The following is a 6000-nucleotide window of genomic DNA, read 5'->3' as shown; positions in this document are numbered from 1 at the left end:
TAGAATCATCTTGGGATATGACATACTGGAGGTGTATACTGTATATACTACATCCATCCATCCAAACACGCACACACATGCTCACACACATACTCAGGCCTAACTTAAGACACGCCTCCCACAAACAAAACGATTTGCATCCAACCCTGGGTATCCTGTGAGTCTATAGCTTTTGACCAGCAAACCACCTCGCCCCCTAGTATTTCGCAACATGAAAAATGTGCAAGGAGGTAATGTTAACCTATCAGTGAAATTTCTGTTTATTTATATTGATGATTATTTGACAGTGATAAGTGACAGTGAATGTGTTATGAAATTTCAGTTAGTTTACAACACCGAATATTTTATTACAATAAGTGTCATTGTATGCATTACTTTTTTTATATATTAATAGTTGAGAGTGGCGACAAAAGGACACCCAATGAGTGTGAAACACACCTTCCAATCAAAAAAGGAAAAGGGCAATTAGTCTGTAAGAATAAGTTAAGATAGACAATGTAATATGAGGTGTTAATATATTTCGATTCGTCCATAGAATAGATTTATCATTTGACTTTAGAACTTTCAAATAAATTGAAAACCATATTTTCTCTTATTGGAGTGCTAACGACCAGACACAAATTACTCGAAAATAGACCATCTCAGGGTGTTGCTTCAACATTCACCGCATGCATCCCCCCATATTCGTTAACACCAACACCAGTAACGACAGCCACTTCAGGACAGATGTTGAAGTTCGTTAGAAGAAAGACATCCTTCAACAAGATGTATATGCAAGAGGAATATATATTTCCTTCAGTGACCGATCTTCTGTTATTTATAATGTATGCTAGGGATGACTATATGGAGGCGTTTAGAACGGTACTTCCATAACAAAAAATTTTTGACTTCGATCATGAGTAAACAGAACTTCCTAAAGACTGAACAAATGGAAAATATGCTCATGGAGCTGTGACTCCTGGCAACGGTTATTAATGCAGATGAAATTGCCGACCTCCTACATGAATGGGAGGGTGTAGTAAATTCTAAGTTCCTGCGAATAGTCAAGGAATTAAGGGGGGGGGGGGGCGCGCGGCCACTTTCCCCACTAAAAATGTCTGTGGTGGGCATCTTGTATTTATTCCCTCTGAAACTGGGAATTCCTGTTTTATCCAGACTCTGGCTGCCTGCTTCATTGTTAAACAAAAACCTCACTGGGGAAATATTGCCCACTCTGTAAATAGAATCCTCCATTGCATGCAATATATTAACTTCCACAAAATTACCATGCCTATTCAGTGGGAGAACCTTTCACGCCTCAAGTTAATGAATCAAGTCTCCATTTATATTTATGAAATGGAGAAAGGGGGGATGGGAAGTACCTCCTTCAATTGGTAAGATGTAGAACAAAAAAATTTCCCAGCCATCGTCCCCCTCCTACTATTGGGTGTTGACCATATTGTAATGTTTAGCCTACATTACACTTACTTTATATATGCTCACTCACCTGGAATAGCAGTATTTATTGTTAGTTAAGAATATTCCTATCACAGCATCTTCACCGACTTGTCTTCTGGGTAGATGGGATATAATCAGAGACTTCTTATTAAAATACGTTTAATTCCTCTCAGGCTTACAGCTCTGCTCTTCTTTAAAACTTGTGACTCTCGAGTGAAAATGTGTAAACAAAACTCGTACACAACAATACAAAAATAACAAATGAGCATCACTCTATAAAAGATTGTACCCTACTGCAGTAAAAGAGTAAGAAGAATCACATCCTAACGTTAGGACAATTAATTAATGATCATATCCTTCATAACATACGCTACTACACTCATAAACTATATCAAAACATGTTCTATTAATGCAATACTGTGCAACATTACTCTTAATACCCGTAGTGCATATAGTATTAGAGAACAAATTCATGACAGTCTCTTCCCCCTTAACTTGACATTGAACAAAACTATAAATCTAGTCTCTCAGGGGGCTTCTCTCTATTCATCCTATATGGAGGTACTCTAACTTCATCCTTTACTGATACATGAATAGATTCTGAATTTACATCTGATGTTTGAGCATCTTAGTTAATATTTAATTTAACTACTTCTGCAAATTTTTCATCTCTAACATTAACATGATCTATAGGATTTTTATCTAACAGCTGTAATTGATCAACATGACGTGTTACAATATTTCCACCAACTTGAACATCATAATGTAAATTCATGATCCCTTTTACAATTTCTCATGGTACCCACTTTTCTGGAGTATTGTATGATCTTACCACGACATTAGAAGAAGAGGAAAATTGCCTTACCTTTGGGAAACTTTTCAATTGCTTATACCCTTTTTCTTCTAAATCACTTAGAAAACTTGGATACAACAAATCTAAATTACACCTAGTCCTCCTCCTCATCAACAAATTTGATAGTGTCACACCTGTTGTACTGTACGGTGTTGTTCTATAAGACAATAAAATCTTTGACACATCAGAAAATATGTTATTTGTATTTGCTTTTCTATGCTTCATGTTATGCTTAAATGTTTGAAGAAATCTTTCAGCCTCTCTCCTCGTGGAATGATGATACGTTGTTGAAAATGTATGTTTAATATCATTCACATTACAAAATCCTTGAAATTCCTGTGAGTTAAACTGTGGACCATTATCAGTTACAATTCTTTCTGGAATACCATGTGTAGAAAAAAATTTCATTATTTCTTTTACAGTTACGTAAGATGTTGTTGTCGTCATTGGAATTACTTCGGGCCACTTACTGTAAGCATCTACAACTATCAAAAACTAATAACCTAAGAAAGGACCTGCAAAATCTATGTGCACTCTTTGCCATGGATACCTGGGTAATCCTCATAGGTGCATTCTAGCAAATTGAGGATTGTTCTGTTGCATAACACAATTCATACAATTTCTTACAAACAATTCAATATCTCTATCTACACCTGGCCACCAGACAAAAGTCCTTGCAATAAACTTTGACCTGACAATACCTTGGTGATCAGCAAGTATTTCAAACAAAACCTTATTCCTCAGTGAACTAGGAATAATTACTCTTGACCCTTTCATTATACAACCTTGTGCAATACTTAATTCATTCTATATCTTTATAGGGCTTACAGTTTGCCTCATTTCCACATGAGTCCCTACCTGTCAATAAACTCTCAAAAACCAAACTAAGTATGTGGTCTTTCTTGGTATTGTGTGCAATATCCTGTAATGGGTACATCATATACTGAAACTAGCAATATACTGTCATCATACTCTTCTGGAGCTTATCTACTGGAAATCTAGATAAAGCATCTGCATTACCCATCTTTGATGTAGGACGATAGTCTATATCATAATGATATGCGGCCAACGTAATTGCCCAACGTTGTAGTCTTGCAGCTACTAACGCAGGTAAACTTGCTTTTGGACCCAATATTGCTAATAGAGGTTTAGGATTTGTAACAAGTGTGAACTTTTTCCTTCCATAAAGATACATATGAAATTTCTTAACTCCATACACTAATGCTAAACCTTCTTTTTCTATTTGAGAGTAATTCCTTTCTGTCTTGTTCAATACTCTAGAAGCGAAAGCAATTGGCTTTTCTCTTCCATCCAGCATTACATGAGATAATACTGTACCTAAACCTATGTTTGATGCATCACAAACTAATTTGAATGGTAAATCTATTTGATAATGTACTAGAAATGTAGGCAATGTTATATCCTGCTTGATTCTTTCAAAAGATTCCTGACAATCTTTTGTCCAATTCCACTCTATACCCTTATTCAGTAATTTATACAATGAATGTGTGATTGTAGATAAATTCTGAATGAAATTTCCATAAAATGTTACTAAACCTAAAAAAGATTGTAATTCCTCAACATTTTCTGGTACCTTCGTTGATATCACAGCTTTAATTTTCTCCTTAGTCTTGTGAACAACTATGCCATTAATTACAAAACCTAATTATTCCACTGAATCAACTCCTAAAATACATTTGCTCTTATTAACTCTAATATTTTATTCCTTCAACTTCTTCAGAACTGCCCGTAATCTTTCTCTATCTTCTCTTTTATCTTTACCAGAGACTAAAATATCACATATGGAAATGAATACTCCTTGAATTCCTGAAAAAATCTTATTCATAGTTTGTTGCCATATAGCTGGACTGGATTGCTACTCCATAAGGCAATCTCTTTGGCCTATATAAATGTAAGAATGTATTTACTGTACATAGTTCTTCTGAATTTTCATCCATGGGAAGCTGTTGAAATGCTTTATCTAAGATCTAACTTAGAGAATACAGTACATCCAGACATAGTTGCAAATATGTCTTTTGGATTTGGTAAGGGATGTTGAGCTACCTGATGCTGTGGATTCAACAATACCTTGTAATCTCCACATAACCTAACCTGGCAATTTTTCTTCACAATAGGAACTAATGGTGTAGCCCAGTCTGTACATGTAACTTTTTCCGAAGAACCTTCACTTTATAACCTTTTAATTTCTGATTCAACTGCACTTTTCAGTGCATATGGTACTGGTCTTGGGGCAAAAAATCTAGGAGTACTATCTGATTTCAAAACTAAAATTGCCTTTGCGTTCTTTACTGTACCAACTTTATCTTCAAATATGTCTTGAAACTCAGATAGAATATTATCCACAAACACTTTAATCTTGGGTTCATCTTATGTACCTGTAACCTTCAAAATACTAGGCCAATCTAATTTTAAATAATGTAACCAATTCAAACCTAGTAAAGTTTGTCCTTTACCTTTAACTACCATTAATGGCATTATATCTAAATCCTGATCTTTATACTGTACTTCTACGTTCGAAGCACCTATTACCTGAATATTAAAACCATTATAACCTTTCAAAACTCTATTTGTACCTTCTAATAACAAATTAGGAATTGTTTTAGCCATTTTCTCAGACATCATTTATACACCAGCTGCTGTGTCAACTTGCATTACTATTGGTTTACCATTTATGATCACTTCTACCTGTATATATTTCTTTGCCCCTTTGTTGACAGAATTAATGTGAAACGCAAAATCAGTTTCTTATGTATCCTGATTATCATGAACATTTTCCGCATTATTCTCTTGGCCTATAGTATCTACTGCTGCATTTATTTTCTTTGCGTACTGTTTAGGGAATCTACAAACATTTGAAAAATGTCCTGTCATTTTAAAATTCTGGCATGTTTGTCCTGTAGCAGGGCATTTCCTTGCTTCGTTTGCAAGCTGATCAGTTTTACCACACCTATAACATTTGAGTTTTTCCTGTTGCTTCTGCGTATAGGTCTGATTCTGATATTTGAGAGCATTAGAGTTCGGTAATTTCCTATGATTAGGCTTTGACATATTCTTCCTCTGATTCTCATTGTCTTTCAACTTTGAGCCTATTTTACTAATTTTAGAATTTTCCATTCTATTGCTTGTAGAATTACTTATTGTATTACTTTGCCTATTTAATGTTTCTAGAGCTCTGCCTATAATCAATACCTTCTCTAGTGTTAAATCTTTATCCTGCAATAATTTTTTTCTTAGCTCTTGTGATGTGCAAAGGGCAATAACGTGATCTTTGATAACATTTTCTAACTCTAGAAATTCACATGAAACAGCTAGAATTTTAAGTCTAGTCACTAATGCATCTAGGCTTTCTTGTTCTTTCCGATATGCCTGTGTTGTAAATTGATAATTTTTTAAAAATATATTGACCTGAGGGGCAAAATATGTGGTAAGAGCCTTAATCACAGCTTTCACTAGGGTCATCGGTAGGTTGTAGTGTCTTGAATACTTCATGAACCTTTCTACCAGCTGTGTGCAGTAGTAATGCCTTCTTCTATGCATCTTTTATACTACCTAAAGCTTAAATGTAAATCTTAAATTCCTCACACCACTGTTGCCATCGTGTTGCAACAGAATTGGGTTCCGTAACAATACTGAACTTCTGTGGATGTTTGATGTTCATGGGTATATTGACTTCTTACCTCAATTAGGTT

Source organism: Palaemon carinicauda, chromosome 21 (genome assembly GCF_036898095.1).
Source record: "Palaemon carinicauda isolate YSFRI2023 chromosome 21, ASM3689809v2, whole genome shotgun sequence".
Taxonomy (NCBI): domain Eukaryota; kingdom Metazoa; phylum Arthropoda; class Malacostraca; order Decapoda; family Palaemonidae; genus Palaemon; species Palaemon carinicauda.
The sequence above is the reverse complement of the archived record's forward strand: the minus strand, read 5'-3'. Positions refer to the sequence as shown.